This window comes from Bos indicus, chromosome 17, assembly GCF_029378745.1.
Source record: "Bos indicus isolate NIAB-ARS_2022 breed Sahiwal x Tharparkar chromosome 17, NIAB-ARS_B.indTharparkar_mat_pri_1.0, whole genome shotgun sequence".
Lineage (NCBI taxonomy): Eukaryota > Metazoa > Chordata > Mammalia > Artiodactyla > Bovidae > Bos > Bos indicus.
In genome coordinates this window covers 15,075,924-15,094,482 of record NC_091776.1, presented here as the reverse complement: position 1 = coordinate 15,094,482, position 18,559 = coordinate 15,075,924, and positions in this window count along the sequence as shown.

The window sequence follows — 18,559 nt, the reverse complement described above, 5'->3', positions numbered from 1 at the left end:
AAGGTCATGAAATCAAGGAAAGTGGTTCAAGTACCTCTCATCACTACTGATCACACTTACAGATGGGGTGAAGCCAACCTGGCAACAAGAAAGTCAAATCTCTTACTGTTAGGTCAAATTCCTATTATGTTGTTCATTGTTGAGCTTTGTCTTTCTGAAATAAGAAAAACACTGGCCAGTTTTTGTTCTGTTTTTCATAATAAAGCATGCAGTTGTGGCTTTTACTAGTTTCGAAAGAGAAAGCATACTACATGAAATAGCAGGGCACAGTATGATGGTCCCTTGATAATCTATATTCCAGGGAGGCTGCTATTTATCCAACTATTGATGAAAGGCTAAATTTTTATTATGTACAAACCAATTTAAACTGTTCTTAAAATGAATAAAGAAGAAAAGTCATCTCTGCTTGTACAACTACAAAATTATATGGTTTTCAGCAATCTCTGAATATTTCTTTCAGATTCCCTTGGAACATAGCTATTTTTATATTACCTATGTGAAGGTATTTTTCCCCCTCCCTGGGAATCTGAGGAATAAAATTCAAGGCAAGTTTTGACTTCCTTCTATCCCAGTGTCAGACAATACCCTCAATCAAAATGGCTAACTGGTGAAAGAGATTCAAAATCAATACTGCAGGGACCTATTTCATCAAGTGCCTGGTTCCCAGCCACTGTATTTCTCCTCTCCTTGCAGCTGGAGCCACTTGACACCTTTGTGTGGACTCGGCCATTTCTCTTCCAGAGGCCTTTGGTGAGAAGGGTTCAAGGACAGCCACACCACACGGGAGAGGCCAGCTTCAAGACAAAGTTACTGTTCATCCTTCTCGGACCTTGTGTCCGGGGCTCCTGAAGGGTTTTTCCAGTTTCCAAAACCTAGAATGAAAAATGGCTTTCTGAAAATCAGCTCTGTGATTTGGAAACAGGCCATGGAACTTTTCAAGGACTTCTCTTCCATTTTTTGACATCAATATGTCTTACCGAGATATCCAGGGCTATGTGCTGTCTCCTAGGTTCTTAATTACAGTTCGATCAACGTCATAGAGCGGAGTGGTATCCTGTAGACTAGAGAGATGGCTAAACAGCCCAGGAACCAAATCAGGGGCCAGCAAATTATGGCCTGAAGGGCAAATCCGCCCTGCAGCCTGCTTCTGCAAACCTTGCAAGCTAAGAGTAGTTTTCACTTTGTCGAGTTGAGTAAAAAAATAAAAAGAGGAAGAAGAACCTGCAACAGAAACTTTGCATGGTCTACAAAGCCTAAAATATTTACTGTTTGGCCCTTTACAGGAAAAGTTAGCCAATTTCTGAACTAAATGACCCCACAGAGCCAGAGAGTTGATGCAGCTGGTTGCCCATTGCTCCCCTCTGCTAGTTGAAAGGCAACTGCATCTATGGTCTCTTGTTTAGTAGCTAAGTTGTGTCTGACACTTTTGAGACCCCATGGACTGTAGTCTGTCAGGCTCCTCTGTCCATGGGATTTCTCAGGCAGGAATACTGGAGTGGGTTGCCATTTCCTTCTCCAGGGAATATTCCTGACCTAGGGATCAAACCCATGTCTCCTGCATTGGCAGGCAGATTCTTTACCACCAGGCAAGCCCTTGGTCTCTTGGGGTATTTAATTTCAAAAAAGCATTTGCCAACTTGAAAAATCCACATCAGGCATCAGGGTCTGTGTGTACTGGCTTCAGAAAATCAACCCCATATGGAAAAGCAGCTTTCATTGGAATCACCCTCTCATTAAGTTTCTGATAATCCATTGATATTGTTCTCAAGACCCATCGGTTTTCTCACTGGTCAAACAGGAGAGCTTAATGAGGATGTGGGAGGGGAAGTTGGGGATGTAATAGGAATTATAATCCCAGCCTTACTCAAGGGTTTGATATTAACATTCATCTCTACAACTCCTCCAGGGGTGTGTGGTATTGCTTTAAGTCAACTAACGTGACGCCATCTGAGAACAGAAGCTATCCCTTGCTCATCTAGAGCCTTCCTTCCACAAGTCCAGCAGCCAGCACGTAGTTGTTGATGAGGACATCTATTCCAACTATACATGTGGGAACTGGGACAGTAATCACAGGATGAATCACCAGGAGGTCCACGCTGACCCACTGCTGAGGTAAACCCAAACCAAGTCTCCATGTAGGCTCCATAACCTCAGTAAGTCCCCTCTGAGTAGGGGACCACACTGGTATTTCTGGGTCCTGAGGAATTGTCATTAGCCACAGCTCATGTGAAATCCCACAGAGATCGGGGTGGTTCCTTTCTCTGGGGGCAACCATTTTCCTGAGAGATGACTGCAAGAATATGTCAGACTGTCCTTTTTAGGGGAATAGAAGGGAGATGAACAGTGCTTGCGGCACTACCATAGAGTACCTTCCTTATGGGCTGTGGGTCTATAAACCAGTAAAGGGTTAGAATTACTCAGGTCACCTAGGATTTTGCTTTTGTTTTGGTGTCAGTTTACCCAGATCAAGAAGGATTATAATAGGGCTACACATTTCTTTCAGCCTTAGGCACATCTTACACCGTTTACCACTGCCAAACATCAGTTCAGTTCAGTCGCTCAGTCGTGTCCGACTCTTTGTGACCCCATGAATCGCAGCATGCCAGGCCTCCCTGTCCATCATCCACTCCCAGAGTTCACCCAGACTCACGTCCATCGAGTCGGTGATGCCATCCAGCCATTTCATCCTCTGTCGTCCCCTTCTCCTCCTCCCCGCAATCCCTCCCAGCATCAGGGTCTTTTCCAATGAGTCAACTCTTCACATGAGGCGGCCAAAGTACTGGAGTTTCAGCTTTAGCATCAGTCCTTCTAATGAACACCCAGGAACAATCTCCTTTAGGATGGATTGTTTGGATCTCCTTACAGTCCAAGAGACTCTCAAGAGTCTTCTCCAACACCACAGTTCAAAAGCATCAATTCTTCAGTGCTCAGCTTTCTTCACAGTCCAACTCTCAATCCATACATGAGCACTGGAAAAACCATCAATGACATTCAAAACCCACGATCATTGTTCCAGCTCTGCTGCCTATTATGGTAACCACAGCCATTCTGCCTCGGTCTTTGGTCCTGTCCTTGTGCTGTCCTTGGACTTTGCTACCTGGGACCCCGTCACCCCCAGAGAAATCAGGGAGCCATTTTCCTTGGCAGTAGTTCCTACCCTTGGAAGGTGGTCACTCTGGCACTTTTCAAGGTATTTCTTTTTAAAAAATTTTATTGAACTATAGCTGTTTTATGACGTTGTGTTCATTTCTTCTCTACAGCAAAATGACTCATTATATACACACACACAAACTATATATATATATATATATATACATAAAATGACTCATTATATACACACACACAAACTATATATATATAGTTTGTGTATACATATAGTATATAGTTTGTATATATATAGTGTGTATATATACACACACACACACACACACACATATATATGTATTCTTTTTCATATTCTTTTCCATTATGGCTTGTCACAGATTATTGACTCTAGTTCCCTGTGTTATACAGTAGGGCCCTGTTGTTTATCCATCATCTGTAGCAACATGGATGGATCTAGAGATTATCTCACCAAGTGAAGCACATCAGAAAGACAAACATCATAGGATATCACTTACATGTGGAATCTAAAATACAATCCAGATCAACATATCTACAAAACAAAAGCATACTCACAGACCTAGGGAACAGACTTGTGGTTGCCAAAGGGCAGGTGGGTAGGGAAGGGATGGAATGGGAATTTGGAATTAGCAGTTATATATATATATATTTCTTGATGAAGGTATTTCTTGATGAAGGCAGTGCCTCACTGAAGGAATGATACTTTAGTCCCCCTGGGGGACATGACTAGATGTAGATGAGTGATTTATACATTGTAAAGATACCCCAATATTTCTTATCTTTACATCCATTTCTCTACATCATCCCAAGAAATTTCTGGCATCATAGCTCAAGCATTGGCTAGGGCGATGGGGACGGCTATGAGTATAACAGCTACTGGCTACCATTCCCACATTTCTATCAAATATGCTGAGCTGCTCAAGTGAGCATATTGAACTCAGAATCTCTGGCAAGTACACCCAATGCAAGATAATCAACCCGATCTAAAATTAAGCTTCTCTCTTCTTGGTCTGACATCCTCAGAAATCACTTCCACACAGATTGCAGGTTTTTGCCATCACAAATGAGCAAAATCCTGTGATTCTTTCTGTTGTATAAACCTTTCTCTCCAGCTTTGACTGTATCTGCCACCACACCAGCAGGCTGGGGTTGGATTCTAGCTAAAGCTCTGAAGGCGGTGCTGGGACATAGGGCCCAGGGAGGGCTGGCATTCCTACCGACTGAACTCGCTTGCGTGGAGAGACCACAGGGACTTCTGGCAAGAAAGAGGAAGCCTCCGTGAAATGGGAAACAGGTTTGCTTCTGCTTTCCAGGAATACTTGGTAGGATGTGGGCTTTTCAGGTATTCAGAGTCATAAGATCTACCAAATTCTCTATTTCAATTGTATTGGTCCCATTCTTTACTCCAAATGCCTTGTTCTCATGAGACACAAAGCCTGTGAATCCACCCTGCACATATATGTCTGTTTCTAACTGTTGGCCTTAACTTTTGGGCAGTTCAATAGTTACAAAACAAAGGAGACTCCTGCAGGTAGCCATGGAAGTTCCCTGATACTCTGAACATACCTTAAGCAGAACACTTTAAATCTTAATTTCCTTCAGGGTAAGTAGATGGGGGAAAAATGGAAACAGTGGCAGATTTTCTTTTCTTGGGCTCCAAAATCACTGCAGACAGTGACTGCAGCCAGAAGAAAAGCTATGATGAACCTAGACAGTGTATTAAAAAGCAGAGACATCACTTTGCCAACAAAGGTACATAGTCGAAGCTATAATTTTTCAGGTAGTCATATATGAATGTGAGAGTTGGACCATAAAGAAGGTTGAGCACTGGAGAATTGATGCTTTTGAATTGTGGTGCTGGAGAAGACTCTTGAGAGTCCCTGCAAGGAGATCAAACCAGTCAATCCTAAAGGAAATCAACCCTGAATATTCACTGGAAGGATTGATGCTGAAGCTGAATTTCTAATACTTTGGTCACCTGATGCAAAGGGCTGACTCACTGGAAAAGACCCTGATGCTAGAAAAGACTGAAGGCAAGAGAAGTGGGCAACAGAGGATAAGATGGTTGGATGGCATCATCAACTCAATGGACATGAGTTTGAGCAAACTCTGGGAGATGGTGAAGGACAGGGAAGCCTGGCATGCTGCAGTCCATGGGGTCACAAAGAGTCAGACATGACTTAGTGACAGAACAACAACTTTACATTCTATGTAACCCATAGAAGAATCCACTACACGTACCCACAACATTCCTTACATCCCTTTTTCTCCCATAATGACTAGCATCACTTAAGCCACCAAAACCCTGACATTGATAGGTCTCTTATTCTACAAAACCCCAGGTGCTGACTGAAGTTAATACATTACCAGTATGCACCAGTGTCTATCTCATGATACTAGTAGAATCTTAGCTGCCTTAATTTCAAACTGGTGAGCTAACCAACCTAAGAATCTCATTTCTTTGAGAGTCTGTTGCTTATGATCACGATAGCCAGTAATTACCCTGTGAAGGTTCAATTATAGAGAACAAAACCTACTCCAGATTGTGTTAGCAGAAAGGCATTTGTTTTACAGGGTATTAAATGGCTTATAAAATTGTTTATAAACGAAAGGGAATTTAGTCTGATCATTCAGATAAAAAACTCTTAAGTCATAATGCAGAACTGCTGTTGCCCTGGCCATAATCAGGAAGCTGCCTGATGAAGCAAGAAGTCATGATGACAGCTGCTAGCTCAAGATCGAATCACTTCCATTTCAATCTGCACCAGCAAAAATAGGAGCCTCATGTCTCATCCCTCCACTCTTATTTCAGTTCTGGATTTTAGTCTTCTGTAAAGGCATTTGGTTGGCAGAGAATAAATCACATCCAGAAATATGGGATATGTAGATTTTAGCTCACCAGCCTCCAGAATATAGGAAGCCACACTAGAAAGAGGTGGGAATTTATTCTAAAAAAGCCAGTCTGCAATACCCGCTCCGGTACTTTTTCAGGGGTCAGGGGTTGGGGTGGGGTCCTGTGATTGGAAATCTGCTACCCGCTGATGGGGCCTCCTAATGTCAACCTGCCTGTCTTTCACATTCTGTATATCGACTGCTCCGATATTGTCTCCTCCCTCAGTGATCAATGCAAAGAAATAGAGGAAAACAATAGAATGGGAAAGACTAAAGATCTCTTCGAGAAAATTAGAGACACCAAGGGAACATTTTATGAAAAGATGGGCACAATTAAGGACAGAAATGTAAAAACAGAAGCAGAAGATATTAAGAAGAAATGGTAAGAACACACAGAAGAACTATACAAAAAAGATCTTCATGACCCAGATAACCATGATGGTATGATCACTCACCTAGAACCAGACATCCTGGAATGTGAAGTCAAGTGGGCCTTAGAAAGCATCACTATGAACAAAGCTAGTGGAGGTGATGGGATTCCACTTGAGCTATTTCAAATCCTCAAAGATGATGCTGTGAAAGTGCTGCACTCAATATGCCAGAAAATGTGGAAAACTCAGCAGTGGGCACAGGACTGGAAAAGGTCAGTTTTCATTTCAATCCCAAAGAAAGGCAATGCCTAAGAATGTTCAAACTACTGCACAACTGCACTCATCTCACATGCTAGCAAAGTAATGATCAAAATTTTCCAAGCCATGCTTCAACAGTATGTGAACTGTGAACTTCCAGATGGATTGGAAGTTCAAGATGGATTTAGAAAAGGCAGAAAAACCAGAGATCAAATTGCCAATATCCATCGGATCATCAAAAAAGAGAGTTCCAGAAAAACATCTACTTCTGCTTTATTGATTATGCTAAAGCCTTTGACTGTGTGGATCACAACAAACTGTGGAAAATTCTTAAAGCGATGGGAATACCAGATTACCTTACCTGTCTCCTGAGAAATCTGTATGCAAGTCAAAAAGCAACAGTTAGAACTGGACATGGAACAACACACTGGTTCCAAATAGGAAAAGGAGTATGTCAAGGCGGTATATTGTCACCCTGCTTATTTAATAATATAAATGCAGAGTACATCATGAGAAACACCGGGCTGGATGAAGCACAAGCTGGAATCAAGATTGCAGGGAGAAATATCAATAACCTCAGATATGCAGATGATACCACCCTTATGGCAGAAAGTGAAGAGGAACTAAAGACCCTCTGGATGAAAGTGAAAGAGTTGGCTTAAAACTCAACATTCAGAAAACTAAGATCATGGCATCCAGTCCCATCACTTCGTGGCAAATAGATGGGAAAACAATGGAAACAGTGACAGACTTTATTTATTTTTGGGGGGCTCCAAAATCACTGCACATGGTGACTATAGCCATGGAATTAAAAGACTTTTGTTCCTTGGAAGAAAAGCTATAACCAACCTAGACAGAATATTAAAAAGCAGAGACATTACTTTGCCAACTAAGGTCCATCTAAAAGTGGTGGTTTTTACAGTGGTCTTGTATGGATGTAAGAGTTGGACTATAAAGAAATTTGAGCGCTGAAGATTTGATGCTTTTGAACTGTGGTGTTGGAGAAGAATCTTGAGAGTCCCTTGGACTGCAAGGAGATCCAACCAGTCCGTCCCAAAAGAGATCAGTTCTGAATATTCATTGGAAGGACTGATGCTGAAGCTGAAACTCCAATACTTTGGCCACCTGATGTGAAGAACTGACTCCTGTGAAGACCCTGATGCTGGGAAAGATTGAAGGAGGGAGGAGAAGGGGACAACAGAGGATGAGATGGTTGGATGGCATCACCGACTCGATGGACATGAATTTGATGAAGCTCCAGGAGTTGGTGATGAACAGAAAAGCCTGGCATGCTGCAGTCCATGCAGTCTGACTCACAGACATGACTGAGCACTGAACTGAGATTGTCTCCTTTCCCTCCACGTGTGCTCAGTCGTGTCTGACTCTTTGTGACCCCATGGACAATAGCCCGCCAGGCTCCTCTGTTCATGGAATTTTCCAGGCCAGAGTACTGGAGTGGGTTGCCATTTCCTACTTCAGGGGATCTTCTTGACCCAGGGCTCGAACCTGCCTGTCTTGCATCTCTTGCATTGGCCGGTGAATTATCTACCACTAATGCCATCAGGATAGTTCATTTCCGTCTATTAGACAAATATCCTCCTCCTAACTATTTGATATTAAAACTGCCCCTTGATATGAACTTCTTCCTGGACTATTATTACCTGCTTCTCCTTATTTTAGTCTTTCCATGCAGTTTTTTGCTTACTAGGTTGGGCTTTTCCTTCCCTTACTGCTTGCTACCTTCTTTATTCCATCCACCAAAAAGACTCTACTAACATACCCAACCCCAAATCAGGCAATTTGGACATGTTGCAGCCAATCTCATGATATATTGATAAAGACTTTTTAATGACATCGCTTTGGATCCCTATTCCAAATTCTCAAAGAGGTCCATGTCATCTCTTAGGAACATACTAACATCTTAATTGTTTTTAGAATCAGACGTGGAATCAGACGTTAGGAATATTAACATCTATCAAGTTCATATCTAGAAACTAAATAATATCTTACATCTTCCTTTTAAACCAGGTACATATACAAGACGGTATACTTTTTCTGATTCAAATATTTCCTCTTTTCCCAAAAGAGCATTTATTATGCTGGTCAGCCATCCACTGGTAACCAGATTTACCCTAAAGAGCTCATCTCTTTTCTTCCAAACACATTGACTCTGGAGGCTTTATGTTTGAACTTCAGATTTTTCTGAAGAATCTAGTGCAAAATAAATTATGTAGCTTCTTTCTACACATAATTAGGTTTCATAAAGTTTTTTTTCTGTCAGTGATCACACAAAGATCACTCTTACCCTCACTACTCCATGACCTTTCTGTACTAGTCACAGCAGAATTTAAAAGGAGCCCATTGAAAATGTAGCTTTTTCCAACTGTGTTGTATCTTCCTAATTACTGGTCTATAACAGAATTTTATTCTTGATCTTGTACATAGTTTATATCACACTTAATACACTATGATAAAGGAGCTCTGTTTTATTTCTATTTGAGATTTTTGTTGAATTATTACATGTGCCACCAATAATATAGAAATTTGGTTCTAAAACAATCACTGTATATTTCTTGGAGACGACATATCCAGCATGTAGTTCCAAGGTTTCTATCTTTGAGGAGTTAGGAAGTTGGTTTTGTGTAAATGTGTCTGACACGTCTGATTCTAAAAACAAATTGTGGATTGCTCTAAGGGTAGCCTTCAGAAATTACATAATTTTCACACATTATTAATATCACTTGGAATTTCTCTTTCCATGCTGTTTTAGAATTCAACACATTGTCTCCCCCGTCCTCACTGTCTCCATCCCCCCTAAGTCTTTCTTTTTTCTTTTAAGAAAGGCATTGACTTTGTCTTTCTGACCAGGAATAATAAACTCCCAAGCCCACCCTCACGTACTTTCAAACCTTTAAAAACAGACATTTTTATTTGTTCTGAATTCTCTTTTTAATGATCACTGCACTCTCTTCCAAGGCAGAAGCAAATCACGTGGCAAAGCTACATCCCCCTAGTATTTCCACTCAGGTCCGCCAGGCACATGTTTACCAAGGTGTTCCACAACGGGCTGCATCGAACCATGGCTTCGGTTCTCTGCAGCTTGTCTCCCGGATCAATGGATTATTGCAGCTGGGCTAATTATGCAGCAATTTATATCGACCGTTTATAGCAGCAGTGGTGAATCCTAGTAACTGAACTTCCTATACTAAGATTTGCTTCTTCTCAGGCTGTAGAGTTCAAGATACTAAAACACCTTGTGAACTTCCATATTTTTTAGGTATCTGCGATCGCATGTGGTTTAAACAAATTAGCTTTCTTAGCGCTTACATATAGCTTTAATATGCGAATTATTGACTAAGGTGGAAATAACGAAATCTTTTCTTACCACTTTTCAATGATTATTAATGCCGAGATTAGCCATGCCCTTAATTTTATATATGAGCAAGCACAATATTATTGTGCTTATAGAGTTCATTTAATATCAAATAGACCTTAGGCCTTTTTTCCCCCACATTAAAACACTGAACTAGATGCAGCCTCAAGGCTCTAGTTAGTTTACATTTTAAGTCAAGCTTTGAATGATTTCTTAGTTTTGAAGGGTTTCTTTTCTGAGGGAGAAAGAGGAAAATTTTCACACATTAGGGTAGTGTTCTTTATAAGGATACCTCACCAGTGTCTGGACTGCTGTTACATAGAGGTGTGTGTGTCTGTGTGTGTGTGTGTGTGTGTGTGTATGTGGGTGTGTGTTCAAATTGCTAGCTAAGAGCCACTAATGTTTTAAAGACAAGTACAATAGTTTTCTAAATGGAAAACATTACAAAAGACTATTGACTGGCAAGCCATAGGTGACTTCAGCTGCTCTTGAATTACTGAAAATAGCCAATGCTCCATTTGCTCTTTACCTAAAATAAATGAAGTTCTTCCGACTCATGAATGCTGTAATAAAAGGTCAAAATCTTTTATTCTCATCTCAGGAGCAATGTCTCTAAAAGATTGTGCCCTATGCCTTTGCTGAGCAAAACAGCTCAAGGAATAGCGATTTTTAATTATAGTCTACAAGGCTTTTCTAGCGACCTTATGACTTTGGGACATTAAAATGCCAGTTCACTAACAAGACACAAAAACAGAAGAAACATGAGTGAAAATGTCAATTTAAATGTTACATAGGAGTTCATTTAACAGTGTATGAATGAAAGAAAATGAGTTCCATGTCTTTTTCAAAATAAAATTTAATACCTGAATTTTCTTTGCTTTCCTTATTTGTTTTGTCTAAATATGTTAATATGCACTTCTTTTTATTACACTACAGAAATTGCTACTGGGATGGCCTTTGGTTTGGGTAAAGTAATACAAGATTTAAATGTGAAATTTTGATTACAGTAATAGATTAGGTAGTTCACAGAGAAAGAAAGATAAAATGTTTTTAAACTCATTGGGTCACCACTGGTGACTGAATTTCAGGATAATAGAACAGGTAAGGAAAAGTATTCCAAGTGATGGAGTCCACCAATTAATTATTTTATGATACTTTCAATTTTTTTTTCTATCTACAAAAGTATTCACACTTATTTAGAAAATTCCAAAAAGTGTTTTAAATTAAATTATCTATTATAACCTATTCCGAGATATTTAGTAGTACTATTTTGGTAGATTTTATTCCAATATTCAGTGGTTAAGAGCATGGAATCTAGAGCCAGTCCAGATTACTACAAGCCTTGAGACTTTGGGCAAGTACCTTAACTGCTTTGTGACTCAGTTTCCATGTCAATAAAATGGGCATTATAATAGAGATAATTCATGAAGTCATTGAGACGATTAAATGAAGTAATATATGTAAAGAACTCAGGAAAGATTCTTGGTATATAGTAAGAGTGTAGTACATAATTGCTTTAATTACTATCATTAAGGTTTTCCCTTTTACATGTTTCCTTTTATATACTGATGATTTATTATGTTTAGGGGCATCACTAGCTTTAAAAAAGAATTCATGAAACTTCTGGAAAATTTGGAAAATAGGAACAAAATTTTAAAGTAAAACTATACTACTTGTTATTACATTATCAGACATAACCACTGAGCATATCTAAGTATATAGGTCTAAAACCATCTCTGATCATGATAGATCCAAAATACTCCAGTGAGATTTTAAAAATTATATAATACATAGAAATAAATTTAACAAAAGTGGTAGAAGACTTGTACACTAAAAATTATAAATATTGCTGAGGAAATTTCTAAATGGTTGGAGAGAGAGTCCATCTACATTAAATTAAATACTCATTAGTCATAAGATGACAGTTGTTCCCAAGTTGGCCTATAAATTCAAGATAATATCTATTAAAATTCCAGTAGGTCTTTTTTCACCAGAAACTGATGAGATGATCCTAAAAGGTAAACAAAACCACAAAAGACCTAGAATAGCCAAAGTTTTGAAAAGAAGAACAAAGTAGGAAGACTTTGACTTCTTGATTTCAAAACTTAATCTAAAACTACAGTTATCAGGACAGTGTGGTTTTGACATAAAATAGACATATCATTTTTTACATATAAAACTCATTTTTCTTTTGAACAAATGGTTTTGGGGCAAGGGGATATCTACACGCAAAACAGATGAACTTCAATCTTATATCATACACAAAAATGAACACAAAATGGATCATAGATTAAAGACCTAAATCAATAAAATTTTAGAAGGTAAGAGAAAATATTTCAGAACTTAGGTTAGGTAAAGATTTCTTAATACAACATTAAAATTATGGTCTATAAAATTTTTCAATAAATTGATTTTTAATAAACTTCCTCAAAATTCAAAGCTCTTGCATTTCAAAATATACCATTAGCAAAATGAAAAGACAAGCCATAAACAGAAAAAATATTCACAAAACACACATCTGATAAAGAACATGTACTAGAATACATCGTTGTAAAGAACCCTTACAACTGAACCACAAAACAAGCCAATCAAAATACGGCCAAAAGATTTGAATACAGATTTCACCAAAAACAATAAATGAATGAACATGAAATGATTCTCAATATCGTTAATCAGTAGGGTAAATTAAAACCACAATGAGATACCATTATAATAAAAATACAGATAATGACTGGTGTTGGCTAGAATGTGGAGAATCAGGAAGCCTCCCACACTGTGAGTGGAATGTTAAATAGTATATAGCCAACTGGAAAACTGTTTGATAATTTCTTATAATGTTTAAAATAAATTACTATGAGGCCCAGCAATTCCATTCTTAGGTATCTACCCAAGAAAAAAGAAAATATTTACCTACACAGAAGTTTGCACATGAATACTCATATCAGTATTAGTCACAATAGCCAAAAACGGGAAGCAATCTGTGTCCCTCAATTAACAAATGGATACACGAAATGTAGTATACCCATACAACAGGATACTATTTAGCAACAACAAGGAAGAAACCACTGATACATGTCACGATATCGGTCCTGGGCCTTTTCATTCACTTATTATTGACATTTCAGTTCTTAAGCAACCAGTTGTCAAACATTACACTCAGGGAAAGGAGCCAGGTAGAAGAAACCATATAATTCCAGTATTTTTTAATATTCAGAAAAGGCAAATCTATAGAAAAAGAGAGTAGAGTAGTGGTTGCCTAGAGCAGGGTAGTGAGATGCAGATAGAGAGAGTAGAAGTAAGGGACATAAGAAAGATGACCAGGGTGATAGAACTGTTCTAAAATGATTCATGCTGATGGCTGTACAACTTGGTAAGTTTAATTAAAAAAATCAAGGAGTTAGGGACTAACAGATTCACGATGCTGCTGCTGCTGCTGCTGCTGCTGCTGCTAAGTTGCTTCAGTCGTGTCTGACTCTGTGCGACCCCATAGACGGCAGCCCACCAGGCTCCCCTGTCCCTGGGATTCTTCAGGCAAGAACACTGGAGTGGGTTGCCGTTTCCTTCTCCAACGCATGAAAGTGAAAAGTGAAAGTGAAGTCGCTCAGTCGTGTCCGACTCCTAGTGACTCCATGGACTGCAGCCTACAAGGCTCCTCCGTCCATGGGATTTTCCAGGCAAGAGTACTAGAGTGGGTTGCCATTGCCTTCTCTGCAGATTCACACTACTTTATATAAAATAGATATACAATAAGAATCTACTGTATAGCACAGGGAACTCTGCTCAATATGTTGTAATAACCTATAAAGGAAAAGAATCTGAAAAAGAATATATATATACATGTGTTTATATGAATATATGCATATATACATATACGAATATATATGTATATTCTTTCCTGGCTCAGATGGTAAAGAATCTGCCTGCAATGCAGGAGACCCAGGTGCAGCCCCTGGGTCGGGAAGATCCACTGGAAAAGGGAATGGCTACTCTACTCCAATATTCTTGCCTGGAGAATTCCATGGACAGAGGAGCCTAGTGGGCCACAGTTCATGGGGTCACAAAGAGTCAGACACTACTGAGTGAACAACACTTTCCCTTTTCACTTTCACGGGCTTCCCAGGTGGTGCTAGTGGTAAACTCCCCCCCGCCCCTGCCAATGCAGGGAGACGTAGCAGACTCAGGCTTGATCCCTGGGTTGGGAAGAGCCCCTGGAGGAGGGCGTGACAACCCACTCCAGTATTCTTACCTGGAGAATCTCATGGACAGAGAAGCCTGGTGGCTACAGTCCATGGGGTCTCAAAGAGTCAGACACAACTGAAGCAACTTAGCATGCACATATGCATATACATACACAGACATGTACATACACACATACCTATACAGAAATATAAATCTGAATCCCTTTGCTGTACACCTAAAGCTAACACAATGTTGCATATCAACTATATTTCACTTTTAAAAATCATAACATTGTGCTTTAAATAGGTGGATGATATGATGTGTAAAATATACCTCAATAAACTTACACTGAAAAAAACATCCTAATGGATTCCATCCTCAGCAATATATCTCTATGTTTCAAAAACAGTACACGGACTACATATTACATACACAGAAGCATAATTTGAGCTCATCAAAATGACTCATTTGTAAGTTACCCACTAGAAGTCCTATAGGTAAGACATAGAAATCTACATTTGTAACAAAGTCCCAGGTAATTAGTATTTAATAAATTTTAATGACACTGTATCAGAGAATTACTGTGCTAAAAGTAATGTAACAAATGGCATCCCTGGCTGGAACAAAGTAAAAATCTAAACAACAGATGGTCAGTGCAGCAAAAGGATTAGTTTATGAATGTGAAGGCAGGCAAGGGTGCATAATGAAGAAGGTAGAACTCCTTGAGGATGTATGGTTTGAGTTGAGATCTGAAATATGAATAGGATGAAATAAGGAGAAGAGTGAATTTCAGGCCCATCAGCAGTTGGAACATGATAACTAACTATTTTGTAGAAAGTTTCTATACATCTTCTAGCTGCAAAGGGCATAATCTTCCCGGGTTTATAGCTGCATCCTACAAATGCTGATGAGGAGAGAGACGTTCTGATGGAGGCAGGGGATCATTTGGGACCTGTATGAATATTAAGATTACAAGGAAGTTCCAACAATAATACACCCAAGTGGATATCAAGATGACATACAAGACCTAGATTTTACTTGTTTTAATCATTCACATGATTTTCCCAAAAAATTATGGAGGTATGACTTACACACTTATGTAATTTACCATTTTAAGTGTGCAACAATTTTTTAATAAATTCACTGAGTTGTGCAACTATCATTACAATCTAATTTTAGAATATTTTCATCACACCAGTAATATCCCTCATGCCCATTAGCTCTTAATCCCTGTCTTCACCCCATATCTCATGTCTCAAGCAGCTAGTTATCCACTTTGCATCTTTATTATACATTTGTGATGGATTTTTTCATATAAACACACATTTAGGAGTATGACTTCTTTCACTTACCATAATGCTCTTGAGGTTCATCCATATTATATCACATATCAATACTTGATTTCTTTTTACTGATAAACAGTATTCCATTGTATGAACATACACATTTTCTTACATTTGTACTATTTCCACTTTTTGGCTATTAGGAATAATGATGCTATGAGCACTTGTATGCAATTTTTTTAGCATGGATATATGTCTTCACTTACCCAGGATAGATTTCTAGGCATGAAATTGCTGAAATGTATGGTAAATTTATGTTTAACTTTGTCAAAGCTGCCAAACTGTTTTCAAAATTAGCCATATAATTTTCTATTTTCACAGGAATATAGGTTTTCTGACTCCCCACATCCTTGACAGCATTTGTTATCTTTTTAATTATAGCTATTTTAGTGGGAATAAGGGCTTCCCTTGGAGAAGGCAATGGCACCCTACTCCAGTACTCTTGCCTGGAGAATCCCATGGATGGAGGAGCCTGGTGGGCTATAGTCCCGGGGGTCGTGAAGAGTTGGACACGACTGAGCGCCTTCACTTTCCCTTTTCACTTTCATGCATTGGAGAGGGAAATGGTAACCCACTCCAGTGTTCTTGCCTGGAGAATCCCAGGGACGGCAGAGCCTGGTGGGCTGCCGTCTATGGGGTCGCACAGAGTCAGACACGACTGAAGCGACTTAGTAGCAGCAGCAAGGGCTTCCCTGGTGGCTCAGCTGGTAAAGAATTGCCTGCAATGCTGAAGACCCCAGTTTAATCCCTAGGTCAGGAAGACCACCTGGAGAAGGGATAGGCCACCCACTCCATTATACTTGCCTGGAGAATCCTCAAGAACTGAGGAACCTGGCAGGCTACAGCCCATGAGGTTGCAAACAGTCGGACACAACTGAGCGACTAAGCACAGCACAGCATGCTAAGGAGGCAAAACAAATGTGATAAAAATTGGCATGTGCTTCTTTATTTGATAGGTAATATTGAATGTTTACCACTTATTTATGAATATATTATCCCATGAATCTTTAATGACTTTTTTATCTGTGAGAGAAACAAAATGAGCATAGCAATCTCAGCAGGCCAAAAATACACAGCTACTAAGAACAAGGGGGCAATTTTTAGACTCAAAACTAGCCTGATGATTCATGGGTAGAGTTTGCTATTAAATAGCCATGCTGCTGCTACTGCTGCTAAGTCGCTTCAGTCGTGTCCGACTCTGTGCGACCCCAGAGACGGCAGCCCACCAGGCTCCCCCGTCCCCGGGATTCTCCAGGCAAGAACACTGGAGTGGCTTGCCATTTCCTTCTCCAATGCATGAAAGTGAAAAGCGAAAGTGAAGTCGCTCAGGTTGTCTACTTGAAAGTTATACAGTCATGTCTGACTCCTAGTGACCCCATGGACTGCAGTCTACCAGGCTCTTCCGTCTATGGGATTTTCCAGGCAAGAGTACTGGAGTGGGGTGCCATTGCCTTCTCCGATTAAATAGCCATGGACCACACTTATACACAATCATATCAGAATCCTGCATTAACTCCTTTAACCAAATGCATCCTGAAGCTAGGGGAAATTTTCTGGCTATTTTTTCATATACAAAGGAAAATTTCCCCATAAACCCTGTACTAATGTTGACTATGCTGAATGATGTTACTCACTGTGAGGGATGATGGGAGATTTCCTTCTACATGGAGCTTCAAGACAGATCAGAAAATAGGACTTTCTTGTAAAATCTGTCATTGAATGGTTCCTGAAATAATAAATTTTAAGCAGCACCAATCAGTCTTTTACTAGATTCTATCGGCTTCCTTATTGCTCTTCACTTACATGTGAACCAACTGTGGCATGCCCCTGGTCTGCCTTGAACCAAGGCAGATAGTGCGCATCACTCCCAACCACTCACATGAAAGATGCTTACAGCAGGGAATATACTTGGTGAGTACTTTAAAAAACTATTTTCAAGATCTTTACACAGGATAACAATGACTGTCCAGTTTATGGATATATAGGAAGCCCAGCTGCTTGATCTCCTTCTCAAATTGCACAGAACCTATATAAAGATTTCTAAAATGTTAAGGTCAACTAATTTACGAAGAAACAGCTCAACTTTACATATCATGAAACCATCTGGCAAAAGCCATCTGTTACTTCCATAACTTTCCCAAATCTGGAAATCTCTCAGGTATGCTTTGCATGTCCAGTGATGAAGAAATGACAAACCAATTGGCATTAAATAATAATCAACTGGCAAACCCCTCAACTTCCTGAACAAGGCATTTCTAAATCCATCATTCCCCCCATACTAAACATAGTCTGCTAATATTAGGTCAATTAGAAGCAAGTTCTTTTCCTCAGTAATAGAGTTAACAATATCAACCCCACACAACTTTAGGATAACTGCATTCTCTCAGTCCCTAACTCTCACCCATGTGTATAGAGGGCGTAGAACCTCATTCTGATACCTTGAGTAACAACTATAGAACAGTGCTTCTCAAATGCTAACCTGCATACAAATCAGCCACAATCTTATTAAAATGCAAATTTTGATTGAGCAATTCTGGGGCGGGGTCTGAAATCTACCTAATAGGCATCCCAGGTGATACCAAAGCTGCTAGTCTGTGGACCACACCAAGGGGAAAAGTAATTGAGTTCTTTAGCAGAGAAAACATACCTGTAAAGATGACAATATCCAGGTCAAGAATGCTTGCATTCTGTCCACAGGTCACACACAAGCAGTTTAGGAGTGATAATATTACCAAAGAGTAGAACTCTAGGAGAAAAAAAAAAAAAGGGTAGGAGGTATTTGTAAGGCCAAACATTGTGGATCCCCAGCACAGAGCTTTGAAACCACAGATTCATTCATTCACTCGTTCCTTATTCACTTACTCATTCATGTATATGAAGTATATTGAGCACCTCCCCTATGGCAGGCACTGTGCTAGATTCCAGAATACAGTGTTGAACAGACAAAAGCCTAGTTTTAAGGAACACACACTCACATCTAAAAATAATACAATATGAGACAAAGGCAACCAGCTTTGGCT